This window comes from Planococcus citri, chromosome 2 (assembly GCF_950023065.1).
Source record: "Planococcus citri chromosome 2, ihPlaCitr1.1, whole genome shotgun sequence".
NCBI classification, from domain to species: Eukaryota; Metazoa; Arthropoda; class Insecta; order Hemiptera; family Pseudococcidae; genus Planococcus; species Planococcus citri.
In genome coordinates this window covers 71751051-71774046 of record NC_088678.1, presented here as the reverse complement: position 1 = coordinate 71774046, position 22996 = coordinate 71751051, and the positions used below count along the sequence as shown (strand labels likewise).

The following is a 22996-nucleotide window of genomic DNA, read 5'->3' as shown; positions in this document are numbered from 1 at the left end:
TCAGGTTGGATCGTTTGAAAACCAATCGTTACCTACGCCTGATTGAACTATGGCAGAATAATCTATTCAATTTTAGCCAATTCGTTCGCGAATGACTCGATCTAAAATGAGCAAATCATTCACAAACGATCCGTTCTGTTATTCGACTCGTTCGTGAACGAATCATTCGCGAACGATCAATTCGATCCGACTAGATGACTCAAGAACCAATCATTATTACATACGTGGTTGAATCGCTGCTGAACGACTTACTCAGGTCAATTCGTTCGCGAATGGTTCGCTGATCCTGAACTAGTTCATTCGCGAACGATTCACTTGATTGAGTCACATAATTGTGATTTGTCACGAGAAAACCAGGTTAGTGTCCAAAACGTAATTTTTACAGGACGGGCATTTGAAGTTTTGAATCTATGTGATCGGCGATCTATGATTCGTAGGTCCGTGAAACTTGAACCACTTTTGGCCACAAGGGGTGCCAACATAACCTGACATTTTTTTTCAAAATCAGGGTTGCCAAACCACCACAGGCGGATTCTGCACGCTGAGTACTACCAATATCCATAAAAAAAACCAAATCGATTTTTTGGACACTAACCTGGTTTTCTCGTGACAGATCACAATTTATGAATCAATTACGTGAAGTGATCGAATTGTCGACAAAGGATTGAACAAATTTTTCATCTTATCGTTCGCGAACGATTCGTTCATTTTGAACTGATTCGTTCGCGAACGATTTCCTTGATTCAATCAGCTAATTTACGTATCAATTACGTGAAGTGATCGAACTGTTGACAAAGAATTGACCAAATTTTTCATATAATCGTTCGCGAACGATTCGCTCGTTTTGAACTGATTCGTTCACGAACGATTTCCTTGATTCATTCAGCTAATTTATGTATCAATTACGTGAAGTGATCGAATTGTCGACAAAGAATGGAACAAATTTTTCATCTAATTGTTCGCGAACGATTCGCTCATTTTGAACTGATTCGTTCGCGAACGAATTACTTGATTTTGTCAGATGATTTATGAATCAATTACGCGAATTGATTAAATTGTCGACAAAGAATTAACCTTGGATGGTTTTAGTACATTCGTTCGCGAATGATTTTGATGAAATTATCGATAAAGAGTTGGCCTAATAACTCATTCAATTCTTGTCAATTCATTCGTCCATGATTCACTCCCTTTAAACTGATTTATTCGCAAACGATTTACTCGATTCAATATGACAATGTATGAATCATTTTCGTGCATAAATTTGATCAAATCGTTCACAGACGATTCACTGGGTTTGATCATCGGGATTTTCAAGGACCAATCACTTGAACTATGATTAGTAGTTACGCCGAATAATTTCATCCAACTCTAGTAAATTCGTTCGCAACTGATTCTCTCATTTTGAACTGATTCATTTGCGAAAAATTCAAATGAGTCGCCAATCAATCATATGAAAAATGACTAACAAATTCGACACCTCCTCCCCCCCCCCTCCCACCACGAGATGCCACCCTGATCCAATCATAATCCAAATGATTCTAATTACACGAGACCTTTGAACAAGGAGTGAAAAATTATTAGCATTTTGCCCAGAGATACACAAATAATACAGATGTCGGTTAATTATTTATGGTCTCCGGCTCTCTAGTTTTGTTTCGTGTTTAGCATTGTTTTCACAAGTTTCAGTTTACTATTTAATGACGGTAATTTAATACGGGGGGCATGAGGAGCTCAGAAGGGCTAGGTTACTGCCTTATTTCGGTGTCATTAAACGCGGCACGTTGGGCGAGCACGCAGATAAGTAGTATTTTTATGGGCTGGCGCGGTGGTATTCGCGGTTTATGGCATGCTTTATTATCGAGTAGGTACATGTACGTAGACGTACTCGTACAAAGCACACAGAACAGCATAGTCGACTCTATAACGTAAATCAGGACGTAGGAAAAAGATACCAGCTGGATGCTGTCCAAAATGTAAGCCTTTTTTGAAGCCAGCAAAGTGAAAATACGTCTCCCTAAAGAAATACGCTACCATCATCTGTAGGTATAGACTAAAGGCAGCTTGCCGATGAAAAATTAAAATTCTCCGGCGACCTGCGTCTGGCTGATTTCGTCTTCCAAACGAGGCAAACTTTCGACGTGTTTGCTCGTTCAGAATACTCGGAATATTGACCTTATATTTAGGCGACTCTGTCTTGCTAGTTTTTTTTTTTTGGCCTTTTGCAAATAAAAACCGTCGAGAAATCAGATTTCACGTCACCGTTTTGCGGTTAAATTTACACTACTGTAGCGTGGGTTGCGGTTGGGCAGCGAATCTCCGAGGTATTGGAATTCACTCGTATGTATCGAGCAAGATTGACACAGCGAGTGGTGGCCACGTCTGTCAACGTTGTCGTCGTCGTTTGTATGACAGAAATTCAAACGTTTGTGCGTGAATTTTTTTACACACGGAATAACCATAGGGAGAGAGAAAATAACGCCCCCTAAATTTACTCCACGCTATGCTAAGTTCACAAACAAACCGTGTAGGTATAATTTTCGTGTCGATTCGTCGAGCTGCTCGACTACCACGCGGTCAATATGTGCGACAGCCAGAAAAAATACACTAAAAAGCTGTAGCTGTAAACAAGTGGTCAAGTAGGAAGAAAAAAGACCAAGTTGGAAAATAACGAGATTTTTCACACGACAGACGTAAACATACTACGTATACGCTGCAGCAGCTCGTTCAAAAGAAACAAAGCTACCTTAATGCCAAATGTGCGTGAGTGTTGCTTTGAAATATACGAAACGAGTTTACGTTTATGTATGTTGACATTTGGCTCGACCAATAGAATCTGACTAACGGTAAAGCCCGCTTGGTCACACGAATAATGGACAGATTGAGCTCTTTAATCGAGTGACGTTTAATTCTCAAAATGGACCACGAATTTGTAGCTGGAGAGGTCACACTATGGCAAGAAATTCTTTCAATCTGTTTTTCTCCTTACTATATACGGAGAAGAAAGGGCGAATGAAAAAACCCTGCAGTAGACACAAGAGGGGCTGAATCTCTCAACTAGAACGCCATTAACGCGAAAACATCGACGATAGGAATTTTTTTGGGGGGAAAAAACTTGATTCCAAAGTGTACGAAGGATGGAGGCGAGCAAAAGCAGACAGAGGGCAAACAATGAACCGTATAAAGTGTATTTATAAGGTATAGACGTAGCAGAGGAGTAAAAGTAATTAGTGCACGTTTAACGTACTATCCGATCGAGGCCGGCCCGAAGAAATTAGATTTCCATCTAATCGGCGGCAGTGCGGTGGCTATCGAGTGCTATTAATTTAAGGCCTTCGCTCGGTCTCGGGTTTTTGCCACAGTGCCTCCGTCCCCCCCCCCCTCGCCATCGGCACGGCCGCGTAAATTGCATGTTAACTCGGGCGACGATAAATTATTCCTCTTCTCCTTTATTTTTTCTCGTTTCGTCGTACCGTCTCTCTTTGGCCTTTGGTTACCTTTTACCGGCGATACAAAATTAATTTGACGCCGAAGTGGATGTTTTGAAATGGGACGAAAATGGCGGGAAAAATCGCGTATCGGTTTATGAGATTTTATCGACGAAGATGATACGATGATAGACTCTGGAACGATCGAATCGAATCGAGTGAATCATTCACGAACGATTCGATCAACATTTTATCAATTAATTGCAATTGGTTCGTAAATTATCCGATCAAATCGAGTTATTCGTTGGTGAATGATTCAGTCCGAAATGAGCATCATTCGCGAACGAATCAATGTAGTTTGAATGAATTGGGTGATTTATCTTTGAACGGCCTCATGGAACTCAGTGAATCACTCGCGAACGATTTTATCATAATTCTGTCAGTTTATTCGTTGTTAATGATTTGAATTTTTATCAGTTCATATTTCGTATCACTGATTCAAAATTCATCTGATTGAATCGTTCGCGAATGAATCAGTTCGAAATGAGCGAATCGTTCGCGACCGAATTGACTTGAATGAGGTTTTCTGAGAAAATCTAATCAGATGATGCTGTGATAGACCCTAGATTGATCTAATCGAATCGAATGAATCATTCGGGAACGATTTATTTGATCATTTTAATGCAATTCATTCATAAATGATAATTATCCGATTTTTGGTCAATTCTGTATCGATGGTTTGATCAATTCTCTTTTTTTTCGTATGATTGATTGAAAACTCATTTGATGAATCGTTCTCGAGTGAATCACTACAAAATAAGCGAATCGTTCGCGAACGAATTCAGTTTGAAATGAGCGAATCGTTCGCGAACGAATTGATTTGAACTGAATAAGTTTTACTGAGAAACTTTAATCAGGTGATATGTACTATGATATACTCTAGGATGATGTAATTGAATCGAGTGAATCATTCGCGAACGATTTACTTGATCAATTTAATGTAATTCATTCATAAATTATTCGACTTTTGATCAAATTCTTTGTCCATGATTTGATCAATTCATATTTTTGGTATGATTGATTGAAAGCTCATCTGATCAATCTTTCGCGAATGAATCACTGCAAAAAGAGCGAATCGTTCGCGAACGAATTCACATGAATCGAATCAGTTGTTCTGAGTTCTGAGAAAATCTAATCATGAATGGTCCAATCGATTCAAGTGAATCATTCGCGAACGATTTGATCAAAATTCGGTCAATTCTTTGATTAATTCGTGCAATCAGTTCACGAAGTGTACGAATAAATTGAACGAATTTTCGCAAATGAATTGATTAAAAATAAGTGAACCATTTTCAAAAGACCTGACTAAAATTGAACGAGCCCGATTCCTGCATAATTATGCCTATTATTAATCCTTCAAAAGTAATTCGCGTTCAAAGCAGTGTTACCAACCGACTGATCGGCTCACTCCAATATTAAACTCGAGTTCAAAACATCAACGACCTTCCAGACACAGCAATAATACAATGAAAAATTGAGTAAATCTTCGCCTTGCCTTTTCGTGTGAGAATCGCACGCTTAAGTAAATTAACTTAACCGCAAGATGACGTATTACAGCACGTGTATCCTCTTCACCTCGCTCTGCCTGGCAATCGTATTCGAAGAAAGTATCCGCAGGAGATTTCCCGAACAAAGGTCAAGTTCTTCGTATAAAGTGGTTATTTTCTAAAACTAACAGCAACAGAAAGAGAGACAGAGAGCGAGAACGCGTGTGGTAAAATGAAAAAAGAAAAAAATTACAAAGCAAGAGTGGAGAATTAATCGCGTTCATTTTTCGAGGTGGCATAACTCGAGCTTTTTGGTCGACCACCTCGCCGCAAAAATACGAAAATAAATAAAAAATGAAAAAAAAAACACCAACGGATACGATATATCTACGTGGTGGCCATGTCTAGGTAGAGATAGGTGGTTTTTTTTTTAAAAAAAAAGTGCCCATCTCGCCACTACGTCCTGTGTAGAGATATGTGTGTTCTCGGGTATTACGCTTATAATAATTTAGAGATAGGAGGAACGCCGACGGTGCGAAATCGAGGCTATTTTAGCCTCGCCATTTTTTTCCCTCTCGGAATGCGAGTCTCATCTCGACATTCGCGAGTAAATATATTAACGAAAGAGGCGGACTTTGGGGAAAAAATCCATTGTATAGGAAAAAATCCTCCCTGAAGGAGATTTCGTGGTTGGTTTATAATTTCATTCGTGTTTTTTTTCTGATGTCGATGATATTTCGTGGAATGAATTTTATCGCCAGGGATGGGTTTCCAGTAATATTTACACAAGACTAATGAGCCATCGGGCAACTTCACAATACGTTTTAGGTTTTTAAATGTACAACGAATTTGTATCGATGTTCCAGTATGTAATGAAAATGCGGAAACAACATTGTAAATTTAATTACACGCTTCTGTCTGCCCCTTTAGTCAGTTTTCCTTGTTGATTCGGGCGAAATGTAGGTAAATTTGCATACGGTTTACATTACCATAGTGTGAAAATTTGAGGCATCGTTTGCGGCCACGTATATCGTTTATTGGTAATTTATCGATGAGATTTTTGTCCGGTGTGATTTACGTGTCTGACCCTGCTTCCCCCTGATTTTCCTCTAGCCTCATTTGATGGTATTTTACGACCCTCTTGTGGTATGGTTTTTTCCACAAAGGCTCGATGATGTACAGTGACCAGAATTCGAGTCAAGGTTACTCGTATTTTTTCCCCTGGCTGGTCTAAATTGACTCTCGAAACACCTTAAGATGTATTTTATTTGTTTTTATGGTTTGTGGAAACCGAACTATGACCATTTTTTAATACTTTTCTCGAACCAGTAGACAAAGAAAGGGAAATTTCCTAACCCGAAGGGATTTTTCGACAAGAAACGTTGTTAATAATTTTTCGATTTTTTCATCGTTTCGTCGACGAAAGGTTCTCTCTTTATCGGAGGAAAAAAACGGAAGGAAAGAATATTTCGTAGGATTTACTCGAGTTTATGTTTTTTGTTTCTGGTCCTCTTTGTCGAGAAAGAGAGAGAAAGAAAAACGATAATTATAAGTTGTTTTCATCGTTATTGTATTATTTACTCGGGGCGCGCGTTTGTCTTTGTTTACGGATTTTTTTTCACCCTCGCAGCAGCCTGATAAAGAAGCGAGAGTTTCTTCATCATCGACGAATCAAATCGATTTAATTCGAGAACGGAAAAAAATAATATTTTTTGCCCTTTGTTATCGAAAAATATCATCTGGTATTTGTTTCATTGTGAAAAGAGCGGACGCGCTAAGTCGTCGAGTGCTTTTTAATTATTACGAAACGCGAAAGCAAAGAGGTCTCTGAAGTGGATGTTTGTAGATTGGTACAACCCTCTTCGATCGACTTGACCATTATTTTTTGCCTTCTTTTGGTTTATAAATTTTCGTAATTTAGGACGATATTAAAAATTACAAGAGTGAGTCGAGGTTGGCGAAGGTGTTTTTGTTTTTTTGAGTGATGTGGTGAACAAAATTTATGCTGTGTGAGATCAGTGTTTTTTTTTTTTTTTTTTTTTGAAAAATTGAGGAATTTGAGATTTGAGAGGGAAGAGGGGTAAAAAAAAATGATTTACTAGCAAATCTGAAATAAAATTCATAATTAATTAAATAATTGTAATTCGAGATGTTCCTCTTTTAAATAATTACAGTGGAATAAAAACCATAAGTTTATCAATTTAGAAGAGAAAAGTTCAAAGTAGACAACAATAATTATAACCAAAAAACATTTAAACTTACCTACAAAATATAACCAAATTTATTTAACCGTCGAAATATTTTATTTTTATTTCAAAATTAATTGCAATTCTCGCAACATTCCCAACAAGAAACAAAATATACAACTTTAATTAAAATTAAGTTCTAAAGGGTACAATTTTTTAATGGGTCTCGTTAATATACCAGTTTTGACTTTAACGTTTGCTGAACAAATATTTTCGTTCGTGCTAATATGAAGCTGATCAACTACACCTAATCTCCATTTTCCCCTCAAAACGTCCTCTTCTATTAATACAGGTTCCAACACTTGGTACGCAACAAACAGCATTTCTTTGTATAGAATTGCCCTTTTTGTGTAAATTGGATAAGTAATCTTTATACCAAATAGACCAAAATGATTGTAAACCCCTTTTAGATGAATTCTAAAGATCGTCTAATTCAGATCTTGTATTAACAACACCCAATTTGTTGTCGACTGAAATGTGACTTTGATTACAAATAAAAGAGCTGGAGTGATCACATCTTCAAGATTACCAGAAACATACGCTCAGTAAGTTTGATCACATGACTCCCTTGTTTTGGAGCTATTCTCGTGAAAATGATAATAAGCAAACGTGAACTTGTATTTTACTACATATTTTACGAGTGAATTTGAGCATAATTTTTGCAATTGATCGACTTTTGTGAACTCGTGTTTTAAAATAATGTTTTCTGAAACGAAAGGATTCAATATCACAAAAAATAAAAGCATTTGCGCTATTATTTGATGAGTTTTTACCAAATTTTGACCTCTCAGAGACACTAAAATGATTGTAAAATCCGTCTGTAAGTACTTTAACTTAGCTTGTACCATTCAGTTTATTGTTCTTCAGGATGACACAAATATAACAATTTAAAACTCGGACACTAAAAAAATTCACTGTAGATCGTTCATAATTGAAGTGGAAACTTGGTCATATGCAGGGAAACAGGCAATTTCCATTTCTGTGCAATCATTTTCACCAGAATAGCTTCACCGTGTCATGCTCACGCGATCACACTTACTTACTGAGCGTATTTGTGAGCAACCTTGAGTTTAATACATTTTCAATTTCTTTTAACGTTGTTCTCAAGTTTTCAAAATTAATCATGCCGGAAACTGATTTTTTAATACATTTCTTCACTGACAGAATCAAACGCTAGTAGACACCTCCCATCCAGGGAGCATTTTCAGGAATAAACTTCCATTCAATATTATTTTCGAGTAGGAAGGAAACAAATTCGTTGTTTTTTTCTTAAATTTTCTGTCCAAACTTGATCGATGAAAGTTTTAAATTTTGCGGCGTTATTTGAAATGATCTTTTCTCAGCATGTTTCTCTCTGCAATAAAACGACGAAAAACAATTAAGAAATCTGTAGCTTTCATACTTTCAACAAGTTCCAAATGAATAGCTCGAACAGTTAAACAGGTGAAAATAATGACAAAGAATTTCTTTACATTTCCACAACATTTCGCATATAAAGGACCAAAGTAATTGACACCAACATAAGTAAAAGGAATAACTTTTGAGATTCATTTGGTAGGGAAAGGAGGAAGATTAGGAATGATAAACGGACCACCGTCGACTAGTCTGCAATCAACGCATTCGTTCAACACTTTCATGACATCTTGTTGACTGTTTTAGATCCAATATTCATGACAAATTATCAATAAACTATAAGACTCCCACATGGAAGTATTTAACGTGAATATTCATAATCAATTTTTTTACAAAATCATGGTCTAGCGGTAATAGTTTTGGGAATTTGCAATCATAACTTGGAAGTTTTTGAGTTTTGAAAACGTCCTCAACATAAGAAAAAATGAAATATTAGCAAATCTGAAATAAAATTCATAATTAATTGAATAATTGTAATTCGAAATGTTTCTCTTTTTAATATTTACAGTGGAGTAAAAGCAATAATTTTATCAATTTAAGAAGAGAAAAGTTCAAAGTAGCCAACAATAACTAACCAAAAAACATTTAAACTTACCTACAAAATATAGCCAAATATATTTAATCGTCAAAATATTTGATTTTTTCCTACTGGAAAAATGTTCGAAATTCGATTTTTTTTGTATGAGAGCTGTTCTGAAAAAATTGAAAAACAAAGCCAAATTTTCACCCCCCCCCCTTATTGACCAGGCAGGTATACCAGGTGTCCGAAAAATTCTGATTCCAGATAAGGTATTTGAACTTCTGTGGGTCCCTGAATTTTGCTATAGGATGGTCTCATTCATCTAGTTGGTGCATTTTGACTCTGAAAAAGAAACTAGTTGGATCCATTCGCTCCGTGGTGGTGTTTCTCTGACGAAGAATTTTTTTCGGATTATCCCAAAAGGAGGGGAAAGGGCCAGTTCTGAAACCTTCGTCGAAAAGAACTACAACACCCACGAATATCTCGATTACAATATTTTCATACATAAAAATGATTTCTTTCGTTCTGTCCTAGTTCCACCTCAAAATACGAGCAAAAGTACCTGACTCGAGAGGACGAGGGAAAAAAAGAAAGCTAGCCTTTCTTCAAAAGCTCGATCTTTGAACTGTTTGTACAAAATACTATACTTACTCGAATACGTGACTTATCTCGATACCTTGGGGACCTTTTTATCGGCGTTTTACGGGCCTTCGCGTCTCGAAAAGATTAACATGCTCGATGGGTACGGCTTTGAAAAAAATAGAGAGAGAGGGAAAAAAATCGGAAATACGCAGGACGAAGAAGACGTGTGTCGAGCTTTTCTAGCTGCATGCAATTTTTTTTTTCTTCGCTTAAGTATATTATATATATAAAAATGAAAGAATGAAAGAAAAAAGTTCAGCTTGAATTGGTACTTTGAAAGTATATAGCAGTATGTATGTTCGGTAAAATGCCCTCAGTTCTTTGTGACAGGAGGGTGGGGGAGGGAGGAGTTTGGGCAGAAAATCACATCGTCGTCCAGTTGACGAGAGTTTTCCAGCCGGATGAAAAGTTACGATAAAGACGAAGATGTGGGTTTTCCTGGCTTTTTATGTAAATTGTGAAATTTCCGACTCGAATGCTTATACTATACGAGTAACTGAAGCTTATAGGATGGGGGTGCTTTGGGTCTAGAAATTGGCCCACGGATGAGGGTGAATTAGGTGGTAATTAGCTAGGGTACGTTGTCGCGATGGGTTATTAAGAAGTACGGTCACACGTTTAAGTATCTCTTTTACGCTGCGATGGCAACTCTGCTCGAGTCTCGATTTTGTTACACACACAGATCAAAGAAGTCGTTGATTTTTATTACGTCGCTGGACCGAAGTACGAGTACGTAAAGTGAAGGTTAAATGGTCTAATAATCGTTGCTGGACGACGATGATGGTCTGCGAAAAGTTGGTATATTGTGGCGATATTTTTACCCCATAATGGTGGTGTGGTAATTTGCTCTCTACCCCGTTGTTTGTCGTTTTTTGACATTTTTATAGTACAAGTTGTACGAGCAGAGCAATTCTCGCGGTCTGCTTACGAGATAGAGAAGGGTAATGAAAATGTTCGTGGCACGAGTTTGAAGCAAAAATGCACAAGGGTGGGTATTCGAATCGGCGAAAAGCTATTTTTAGCTATAGTTATTACGTATATACGATGGTAATCCGGGTAGAGCAGGGTGGGAAATGGGGTAATTAATTTGCCTTATTATTTCGCTTTCTCGATAAGCTATGCGAAAAGCTTCGATTTTTATACACTGCGAATCGAAAGATAGGGGGGTAAAAGTGCGCCATGTCGACGTAATATTCATTAAGTATCGGAATTCGAATAATATTTCGCCTTTTGCCAATTTTGGCGCGAATACAGGGGCGAAAAATGCTTACGCTTGCAGCTATGTATTCATTTTCGGCTATTCCAGACGTACTGGAATGAAGGATTATATGACGTAGAGTGGTGATTTGAAGCTGGCTGGAATGTACGAGTATGAATAATTTTATTGCAATGTTAACTAATCGAAAAATTGTTTTGTTTGTTTGTTTCAGGTGAGTCGAATTTTGTGGTTTGACGTGTTCTAATTGCTGAGGGAATGTGAAAATAATTAGTGAGTTATTTGTTTTATTTGCAATAATTTAATGTGGAATGGTTTTCTAATTCCACTCTTTAGCATCAAATTAAGTATTAAATTCTGCAATTGTCATACGAGGTAGACAACGATGGTAGGGATCTTGAAGAAAAGTCATTCAATGTGAAATCAGACCCCATTTTGGGTTTTGGTCCTCCGATTTTCCTCTAATTTCAAAAATTGGAAGTTGAACTTTTTTTGAAAGCTCAATTTTGAAAAGCTGGCCAAATTTTGGTACTATGATGATAAATGTTTAAAAATCCTGGAAGCATAAGTCGTCAAACTAGGTATTAGTTCAAGAGAAGGGGAAGGGGAAGGGGGTTACTGAGTCTCAAAAATTTTGGTCAAAATGAAAAATAAAATCAAATTTTGTGACGTGCTATCCCGTACGTTTTCGAAAGCGTTTGACCTGAATATCAACTCATTTTTTTGATTCGACCTGTCTAATGCCCCCCCCCCCCTCCACTATGGACCCCCAAATTTCCTGAAAATTGGAAAAATCGTGTGATATATGGTTTATTAGGTTTTTGGGAGCTCTGAACACGAATATCAGCTCATTTTTTTGATTTGACCCCTCCAACGCCCTCTATTGGATACCCAAATTTTTTGAAAATTGAAAAAATCGAGTGACGTATGATTTATTAGGTTTTTGGGAGCTCTGAACACGAATATCGACTCATTTTTTTGATTTGACCCCTCCAACGCCCTTCATTGGACACCAACATTTTTTGCAAATTCGAAAAATTGTGTGAATATTGCTTATTGTAAGTTTTTGAGAGCTCTGAACACGAATATCAGCTCATTTTTTTATTCGACCCTCCAAACCCTTCATTGGACTCCCAAAAGTCCTGAAAATTGAAAAAATCGTGTACCTAATATATGACCCAAAACAGCTGGCTGATTTGACGTGGAATGACCCTTGGGAATGACGAGAACTTTGGGTAATTTTTTTTAATATTTTACATTTTCAGAATTTTTCTTCATAAAAATATGTTTCGTTATGAACTTGAGCCATTTTTCAACAGTTTGCCTCCAAATTGTAAAAAATATGTTCATTTATTCTAAAATAAACGAGCAGTGTCATTTTGAAAACACTCGGAATATTTTTGAGTCGTCAGTTTAAACCGAACGCATAAAATTTCACCCCCCCCCCCTGCTTGGGAATTTTTTAAAACGCTATCCCTTCAAATCTGACATTTTGATGAATTTTAGGTCGACGTGGTTCGAATTTACAGTATCATCGCCACCAGATGGAAGGCTTCGAATCGAAATGGGCGCTCGTATATTTTCCTTACCTAATCGAACAAAAGACCCCCAGAAAACGAAATAAGCAGAAGACTTTGTAATTTGAATTTTTTAAATTCGAAAAAGAGAAGAAAAAAATTAGAAAAGAACGAATTAAATTGCAGCACAAGACTGACGACGAGCACGACTAATCGACTCGATTATATCAAAGTGCCCATACCCATCTCGTCCTACCGCAAGAATAAAGCTTACGCGAAAGAGACGAACCTGGCGAAGGAAAAAAAAAAGGGAGAGGAAAAAAAACGAATTCGTATATAAATCTCGGTGAAGAAGGAAAGGAATAACGAAAAAAAAAAAAAGGTACCTAAACCCGAAAATACTATACAATTTCGTCGGTCGCGATAAAGATGAAATTTTTCGTCTTTTTGTCGAACACCCACACGCTTTAATCACATAGACAGAATCCTCGAACCGAATCCGCTGTGCTGAGCAGAGTACAGTAGAAGAGGTGGGAAAAAAATATGAAATATGAAATGATTATTCTCCTCCGCGTTGCTCTTCTCCTCTCTCTCTGGTCTCATTCTCGTGTACCCGTTTAAAACCGTAATCCGAAAGTTTTACTGGGGTGAGCCTTTTTTTAACACCGATATGGATATATAAAGAGAGAAATAGGTTTTGTGTGGAAATTTGATAAAAATACCCTCGAAGCTGGGTAGATGGGGACGGCGACAGGGCGTCATTTGTACGCAGTGGTTACGTGCTGCGATGTGTGTGTACGTATATAGGTACCTATTACCTACCTAGTGCTAAGTATGCGTTGGTAGGTAGATGTAATAGGTACTAGCCGAGTGGAGTTTAATCGTATTTTCTATATTCGACGAGTTCGTCGCTATTAAATGATGAAGAAAATTGAAAAGCAACGGCGAATTTTCCATCGTTTTAAGGGTCTGTACTCTCGAGAAAGAGGTGGAAGATGGGTAAGGACTTGGTAGAATTTTTTATCGTAGGTTTGGATTCAGATCTGAATAAAAGCAGATGTCGATTATTTCTGGGTTTCAGAGGGTTGGTGATGATTTTTTTTTAAATCGTAGGCGGGAAATTTGTCAAATGAGAAGGACGAGGAGAAAATGTAAAAAATTCGAAACGATCAAATTTTTTAACCGAAAACCACGAATCCCTTCTGTCCTCCTTTTCTCTGCACTTGACTAAAAATTTCGAAAAATTGTTTCGAGAAAGAGATGATTCGAAAAGCAGAAGAAAAAAACTCGCTTATCAATTAACGTCAAATTAGATTAAATTATTCAAAACTTATCAACTCGAGCAGGCTAAAAGAGTAATTCTTATTCGACAAAAAAAAGGGAAAACGAAAATGGTTCGTGGCAGATGAGAAAAGACGCACGAAAAATTGTAGAAAAAATTTCAAATCAATTTTACATCCACGTGTACCGAAGTCGTTTCAAAAAGACGAGCTGAAAAATTGAAAAAAATATTTCATTATCGTTTTTAAAAAGATAAAGTAGGTTCTCTTGTACGTAAGAAGATGTGCTTGTCAAAAAAATACGTGAAAAGTAATCGCACGTGTGGACGAATATATGGTAAAATTGGTCTGTATTTTGATCTCAAAATCTCAGAACACTACAGTAGAATAATAAAATAGGCGAATGCGACCATTTTTCGAAAAATAAATTAATAATTTTGTAAATTGTAATCCGGCGGAATGTTGTAAATAAGGTAAAATTTGTCTCTTCGACCTACAGGCGTTTTAATAATTCACTTGCGAAAAATGACAAAAATTAAAAATACAATCTAAGTAATTAATTTCTCGGCAAACGAACAAAAATATAGATAATGTAATTGCCTACTTATCTGAAATTTCATTAAAATCTGTTCTTCAAACAAGGAAAAAAAAAGATACTAAAAAGAGACGACGACTTGCATAAGAAAACGCAACAACGATAGCCAAACCGCTTCGAATATGAGAAAAAAAAATTAATTAAACGCGTATAATCGCAAACTAGGACAAGCTACAGTAAAATGCAAACATTCGACCTTTTTTTTCTCTCCTTTCAAGTACGAAAGACATTTTAAAGTCGTCAACCGAGTGTAAAAGTCAAACAATATCATGAAAATTTAACAAATTTCGCCGAATAATTTGGAAATTTTTGCACGAACTTAGCGTATGGTTTTTTTCCTCTGCTCGGCGAGATTTCGTAATTTTATTGTTGTTTGCTTAAAGCGACCAAAGGTTTATCTAACTTGGTGCTTTTCTTGTTGGGTTTTTTGATGGATGACATCAGATGGCCAGAAGTTTAGTACGTTGTGCTTCTATTCTATTCTGAATGTGATTCTTGTTCATATTTTTTTGTTTTTGACCGATAAACCTTCTCCCACCTGTTTCGAGTGAGTTATTTGACGACGGTTTTTTTTCTGTTGTGTTTTGAATACGGTGTAACTTGGAATTAAGGTGGAAAAAATTAATGAAGCGTGTTTTTTTTTTTTGGTAGAAAAGATGTTCCGCGAGCGAAATAAAGCAATTAGAATTTTTTTAGGTGCTCGAATGAAGATTTTTTTGCGAAATGATTCGTACGAGAGTGTTTTTTTTACCCAGAGGTTGTTGATCTGTTGAGGCACAATTTTTTTTATTGGTTTCAATATCAATTTAAAGTGGTTTTTTCGGGGAGAGAGAAAGAACAAAGGGAATGGTTGAAGAGGGGTGAGTGAAGGGCATAGCCTGAGGTGCAATTTTATCTCTTTTCCACCTTGAAATATTGTCAACTTTTTACAGTTCAAAACAGAATTTCTCAATAAAATTTTTCGAAGGGGTGGAAAGTTTTGTATGGATTCATAGATGTTTTTATTTATTGATCAAATTACACGAGCACATTTTTGGAAGGGAGGGGGGAGTTCTCGAACGAAAACAAAAAAAGTTTGATCCCTATATATTGAAATTTTTTGCCTTCAATGCTCCTTTAATGAGTATTTTTTTCTTTTGGATTTTCGATTGAACCTTACAAAAAATCAAACATGGCGAAATGCGAAATGACATTAACTAGACGTAGGAAAAATCCAAATTTTTAGACCAATATCCATCACTCGTCTATTCCCCCCCCCCCCCCCTCTTTAATAGCTCGCGTTTGAAAAATTTGAAAGTTTTTCAATATTTCGACTGAAATAAAAATTCTCTGCATATTTTGAGAACTCCTGAAGTTGTCTAAAATGAATTTTGAACTCTTGTATGAAGTTGAATGTGATGATATGAAAACATTTGAGACATCGAGACATCATCATTTGAACCAAAAAAATATTGAAAAAAATTTTCTCTGAAACATTTGAATATTTTGAATAATTTTGTCAATCTTTGTTTATTTGACATTTTTCCAGGCTGTAACAAATTTGAAAAAAAAATTAAAAAACAACCCAGTGCTCAAATACCGACATTTTCCCAATTTTTTCAAATCATTTTTAAATTGAACGTAATAATTTTTCTTTTGAAAAAATCCTCAGTCAAACAGGCTCAAAATAGCCAAAATGACCTCACAAGACTATCAGAAGTAATTTTTCAAAGCAGTTTTTCTCCTCAGGGGTTCCAAATATCGTAATTTTGCAATAAATGGACGTGTCATTTTTTCATAATTGTAGATCCTAAAAATTGAAAATTTCGATGGAAATTCAAGTATTTTTGGATGAATTTTGAACATTTTCTGAAAAATTTACAGTTGATTTTGGGCTCACTATTGGACAACTTTCTGTTACAGATCAATTTGTGGCAATGTTTTTCTCACTTTTGAGATTGATGGGGAGAGAAGGGGGCGCAATTTGTGGCAATGGTTTTCTCACTTTTGAGATTTTTGGGGAGTGAGGAGGAGGAGGGCGTTAGTGGTACCCTCTGGAATTGATTTAATTTTTTCCAAGTTGATGAGAATTGAGAATCTAACTAAGATGCATTTTGATAAATATTTCGTTCTTTACCCAAAGTATTTGGTCCGTTAATAATTTTTGAAATTATCTAGCCAGTGTGTGAGTTCAAAAACTGACGGATCTCACATTTAAGTTTTATGAATTGCCAAAAAAAAATATTTAAAATGGAGAAAAGAATTTTTTTCGTATTTTTTGGTATTGAAAAAATTACAATTTGGGAAAATTCTTTTCAAAAGTTGGACTTCTTTTAAAAACTAGGTGTGTTTTGGGGGAATTTTTTAGTTCTGTGAAAATTTAAAAATTCTTTTGGGACTTCAGAATGGTCCAAAACTGGAAGTTTTCGAGTTTGAAATTGAAATAAAGTATTTATTCACACTGGTTAATTTTGTTTGAATAAAACATTAAATGCGAAAAAAAAATTGAAAGATCGTCACGAAAATATGGCATCTTCAATTTTTTTCAATTTTCAAAAGTTTCCCAAGAATTCAAAAAATTATTTGAGCACCTATAAGTTTTTCTATGGAGATTTTAGGACATTTTTTTTTTTCAAGTTGAGAATAATTTTAGAATTTGGATTTCTTCAAGTTTGTAATTTTTATAAATGGGAATGGAGTTTTCGTGAATTTTGTAACACAGAAAAAGAAGTTCTTTGTGACATTGCTCATCTTGAAAGTTTATGTAGTGATTTGAGAATTTTTCGTCCGGATTTTTAAGTTTTTTTTCCCCCTCAAAAAAGTCGTGTTCAAGAATAATTGGCTGGATTTCTGGTCATACGTGATTTTTTTTCAAGATGTTAGAAGGAGAAATGAGCGAAAAAGGATTTCTTATGCAGGTATTTGAAAGGGAACAACTACTCATTTTTTGAATTTTAGGCTCTTTCAAGCAATGAAAAACACATGAAAAAATAGAAATGGGGAATATAAACTTTGGAGAACGTATAGGTAAAAATTGTAATGGTATCTTCATTAAAATCTGAATTTTGATTTCAAAAGTCAATTGGTGGTCTCGTTGCTCTTTCAATTTTCAGATATAACAGCCCATAATAGTGAAATATTCCATTTTCCTGGATTACTTATTCTGCATAATTTACCGAAATGTGGCACTTTTTGGTTAAATTCTGAACTTAGGATGATGAAAGGTGAAAGAAACATGAGGCAGGGAGTTCGAAAAAAGACCTACCATAATTTTTCAAAATCTTGTAACAAAATTAGCGGATTTTCTCTCAATCGTATTTCTTCTCGCGTATGAGCTTTCGCTTCTCTCGTACATTTTTTCCTACTCTAAAATTTCAGTACCTACGAAGACAGCAAGTACTCGTAGCTGTTGCACGAAGTAAGCAGGGTATACTCGTACTAGAAAAAAGTTTTATAATCTTTTTCGGGCTCGTCGTCTCTACAAAGTAAGAAGTATATGGAAATACCGGTTGAATTGAATTCATATAAGAGTATATGACATGATGGCGTCCCTGGAGATTTTTAGAATAATGGAGGCGATGTATCCTTAAGCCCATTGTGCTCGTATGTTGGCTGTGTGCGACTCCTGTCATCTCCCATCCTCCCTTACGCTCGGTTTGAGTTCTGGCATTATTGTGCCGGGATATGGAAAAATATAGTTGTAAGCGCGAGAGAATAGTACGCGGTTTTTTACATACATTTGCAATGGAGTAATGTCATTTAAGAATGTCACAAAGAGACCGATGCTGTACAGTGTACGGTTTGTACATTAGTGTCAGAGTATATTAGGAAAAATGATAATACTACCAAGACCACAGCTTCTCCTTCCCCTCTTGCCCTTGTCTGCTTGTGTTGCCACAAGACGTCTAAAAAATGTAAATTTTTTCCCTCCGACTGGCCAAATGTGTCATTGCTGTATGCCTAATCACCCCTTCTGGCTACTTTTTTTCAACTACCTATTCCACCGAGTTTTATCACTGGAAATAATACATCGAGTCTCGCGTTGTGAAAAGAAAACAGGGTATTTTGAGCCGACAAATTTACGAGAGTATTATTTTTCATCATTTCGTAGTGGCCTGCAGTTTTTCACCCAACAAATGATGTGAGATTGGTGAAAAAATGTAGGCTTTTGTGAAAATGGCTCCGGTCTCGGTAATGAGGTTTTCGAAATTGGTACGCGTGTTTTTCTCGTCGATATGATTTCCTGCGGTCAGTCTGTATTTTCTCAATTTTTCTTTCATTTCTTATTTTTTTTTCTCTCCGCTCTCGACTCGAGTACGTGATTTGTTCTGGGATGAGGTTGTATTTCCTTTGTTGGGCAAGGTGACCAGCAACAACGAGGTCGTATAATGCGTCGATTACGAAGGAATTACGAGTTTATCGATATCGAACCCCTTCTCAATATCGTACCACTTACTTTTCTTTATTATTTTCGTCAAATTAAGTATTTCCGGTCGTGTGTATGTACGTGTACGAAAAAGGCGAATAATATAACTTGATCGATATTTAATACGTCATTAAAAATGAGAAAAAAATTAAAAATAGAAAAAAAATTGAAAAATTAGACGAAAAAATTCGCGAACACTGAACAACAAACACTCGTGTTATCGATTCTCGCAAAACAACAATAAAAGGTAAAAAAAAATAATGCAAAAAATAAATTCGAATTTTTTTTTCACGACGTTGAATCGTGTGTGAAAATAAAGAAAAAAATATTACGAAGTTGGAAAATTGATGAAAAGAAAGATTTTTAATACGAGAACGAAAAATATTACGTAATTATTACGACTTTGGTAGTCTTGAGAGTCGAATCGTACCTACGTAAAATTGCTCGTCGTGTAAGCGCGGTCAATTGGCAACTGAATAGTTTACTCGTCGTCGTGTACTCGCTATTTTTTGAGGAGGCATGTGCCGCGTTACCGTTATAGCGCCGCTACCTCGTACCCCGATCACGTTGCCGCCTTATTACGCCGCCTTTGAAGGGACTTCTTGGAGGTTTTCGCGTATATGGATGAGCTGGAGCAGCGCAATACCAATTGTGAAGAGAGTCGGTAAGTTTGGAAATAGACAGTGAGGTTGTGTAAGGCTACTGGATGAATCGTTTTTTTGCCTTTTTTTTTCAATTGAAATTGAAATTATTGTAAATATTGAAGTATTTTTATGCAAATTCTTAGACAGGTGATTGGGGGGGGGGGTTGAGCGGAAATAAATCGTGAAAATTCGGTACCAAAGTAACATTTTTTGAGATTTATATCACGAAATATTTTTTTTTTCAAAATTCACGAAACCGGTTTTGAGAAATTTTGCTTATTACGAGAAAAGTATCCCGACTTGAAAAAACATTTTAAAATCAGACGAGAAAGCTAAATAAAAAAAATGCAAAAATTCATGGTCAGTCAAAATTTTAGATGCTAGAAGTGCATTTGTCAATTTTTGAAAAAAAAAATTTGGGTGATATGGGAAAAATTCAAAATTTTATCAAACTGGCCTAGCTGGAAGGCGTGGATTTGGAGTGTATCTTACCCTGTTTTCAATCTTCCGAGTTGATTGGAAATGGTTTCAGACTGTTTTGAGCAGTTCTGAAATCTCCTGGAAATTTGTGAAAGTTGAAATTTTCTCAAGATTTCACACAGTGAAGTTGAAAAGCTGAAATTCACTTCATACTCTAATTTTAACGTGTCGAGTGATTGGAGGTGCTCTCGAGCTGTATTTTGGAAATTCCAAATGTTCAAAAATTGACGTGAAAACATCCAAATTAACTTTCTCAGGATTCGAACAGTCCTGCTAATCGTGCAAATTATTTTTTTTGCTTGCTGCTTGTGTCTAATTTTTATCAAATTTTTCTTTTTTTATATTTTTTCGATCGCACTTTCAATTTTTAAAATATTCATTTCCTGTTTGTGGGATTGAAAAAAATTTTTATTGCTTTTCTCTGCGGACATTCAACGTTCTGTTTTTGTCAGGTTTTTAATTTTGTCATTTCATTTTTCAAACTTCCTTTTTTTTTAAAAAAAAAGTTTGCTTTGGAAAACTCGAAAAAAATTGATCAATTTCAAGACAATATCATTCTATCTGGCTGTAGAAACAATATTTTATCAGACTTTAAAAAGCTTGGGAAAATGCCTACGTTTTTGACGTAATGTCAGACTTTTGAAAGCTTTAAAAACAATCGAGTAAAATAATTAGACCTTTTTTGAGAATTGAAAAAAAATCCAATAAATTCTTGACATTATGTCTGACTTTTAAGAATTTTGAAAAAATTGCCATAAATTCCTGCAATTGTATTAAATTTTTCAAAACTTGAAAAAAATTACCAATCTTTCAAATTTTATTTGTATTAAAGTGGACTTTTAGATACCAAATTTGACTTGAAAAAACTCGAAAGAAAATTACTAAATCGCTGAAATTATGTCAATTTTTAAAAAATGATTTTCTGATAAATTTTCAGATTTTTTGGGTTATTTTGGAATTTTAAACATTAAGTCGATAATATAACCAAAAAAAAAAAAATATTTTTTTCGAAATTGGACGGATGGAATAGCTACTTGAGATTTTATAGTTAGGTATCTAAAAATGAATTGATCTTTAAATTGAGAAAAATAGAACATAACATTCGTTATTTTGTATTTTTCTTTTAAATTGGGAATGATCAGGACAGAGGGGGGGCTGAGAGATCGTACCTAATTCTATCCAAAAAATTGACATTGTGTATGTTCCTCATACCTCAGGTCACGTGGAATTTTTTGAAATTTCAATATATCTATATCTTTTGAGGAGAGGGGAAGGATTCAGAGAGATTGGAATCGAAAAAATGAATAAATATTCGAACTCCAGCAACTTCGAATTATGTATAGTGTCAAAGGTAGTAATCGACATGTCAGTTCACTCTTCAAGTTTCTTTTTTTTTTGGATTTCAATTGAAAGTTTGCGAATTCTCGTTCCCCCTTCTCCTCAGTGGTTTTGAGCCTGATTGCAAATCTCATTCTCCAAAGGTTTCGTTAGGAGCAGTCTAAAAATGAAAAATTTCAAATAGTGAAGGAATTTTCAACGTACCCTCGCCCCTCCCTCCCAAAAAAAATCTCAAAATTTCTGAAGACATTATGCAGTTGATAGTTTTAATATGATTATTCCTCCTCCTTCTCCCTAAAAAATGAATTCGCGAAGTGTTTGAAAAATGTGCTGCCAAAAGTCCTGCTTCTTTATTTTGAAATTTGGTTCCATTTTTCCAAAATCGATTCCTGCTGGCTCAGAATAATAAATACATTTCTCCAGCGATTTTCCAACTGAATATGTCTAAAGTTCTGTGTACCAGTATCGTTTGGCAAAAAAAGCTGAAATCAAGTCAACATCCAGTTTTTGTCCTATTTTTAAACACATCGATTCGTTAGGATACGGTTTTAAGCCGTTTTGTAGCTTCCAGCAATTTTTTTTGGAATTTAAATTTCGCAAAAAATTACATAAAGTCTGTTGAAATGAACTTTGGAATCTATTAACCAGTGCCAATCACGTTTATACATACGTGACAAAGTTGATTCGGGCGTAATTTTAATGGAACTTTTTGAGCATGTGGAATTTACAATTTATGTCTGGAGACTCCAGTAGGGCATGAACTGGATTTTAGCTTTCCAACTTCATCGAGTATAATTTTGTGAAAATGTCAACTTTCGAAAATCTGCTGCTGGAGACGAATTGCTCAAAACTGTTCGAAACGATTTCTAATCGATTCAGTAGAAATTTCAGTTTTTTAGGGTGATTTGGAGACATTTTGACCCCCTCCCCTTTAACCCATTTTTTAATCAAATTTAGTTTTGAAACTTTCTTTAAAAATCAAAAAGTGCCCTTATAAGCATCTCAATTTCCCAAATGAAATGCTATGATTTTCGAGGTGTCTTGTAAAATATGTACAACTCTTTCCCTGTAAGGAGCGGATTATGCAATCTGTTGCATTCGAAATTCTGTTCACCCAAATGTACCATACCCATGCAACATGCATCAGCGCGAATTCACCCTCTGCACCTGCACCCCCCCCCCCCCCGAACTTCAACTGCGCGCAACATTTTATTCGTCGGTCGTTAATATTCTCATTTTCGCAATTCGCATACCAAGTTGAAAATGTGCATAACACACAATCCTTCACACATACATGTACTTACTCATGAACTCACTCACACTCTCGTACATCAAACTAACACCGTATAGTATTGCGGAAAACAGCACCCAGCTTTAGGAGAAAACTTTCACCGAGCTTCGAATCCGAATTAAGTAGTATTTACGTATATATGTATTTGTATAACCGCGGCTTACTCGGCTGTCCGTTAAATTACCCTGGCAAATCGTACCCCTTGCACAAAAGTTACTATAGTATATACAGACTAGAGGAGTAAATTCAGCTCTGTGAAGGGTATACTTACGACGAGTATATAGTGCCGTATAATACACAGAATTACATCCAATACAGTGTACAAGAGTTTGGAACCTAGATATACCAACTACAACGTGAATCTTTGTAGTATACCCTGCATTATAACCCGTTAACAGACATTTCAATCTATGCTACAGTGTTTTTGGCAAAGCTAT

General features: G+C 35.8%; 2 protein-coding genes across 3 annotated transcripts in view; one reads left to right on the top strand and one right to left on the bottom strand.

Annotated features, from left to right (window-relative positions):
- Positions 1-22996, top strand: part of Rpn2 (Regulatory particle non-ATPase 2) — a 397281-nt gene that overhangs the window by 149917 nt on the left and 224368 nt on the right. The gene's annotated exons all lie outside the window — the stretch shown is intronic.
- The window catches only part of 5-HT2B (5-hydroxytryptamine receptor 2B), a 172264-nt gene that overhangs the window by 81851 nt on the left and 67417 nt on the right, over positions 1-22996 (bottom strand). Inside the window, exon 1 of one of the 2 annotated variants that reach the window (XM_065352888.1) lies at positions 18837-19295. The exons of the other annotated variant lie outside the window; for it this stretch is intronic. The gene's annotated coding sequence lies outside the window, so the exon portion shown is untranslated. Of the gene's footprint in view, positions 1-18836; positions 19296-22996 lie in introns of those variants that run through there. 2 annotated transcript variants of the gene reach the window in all.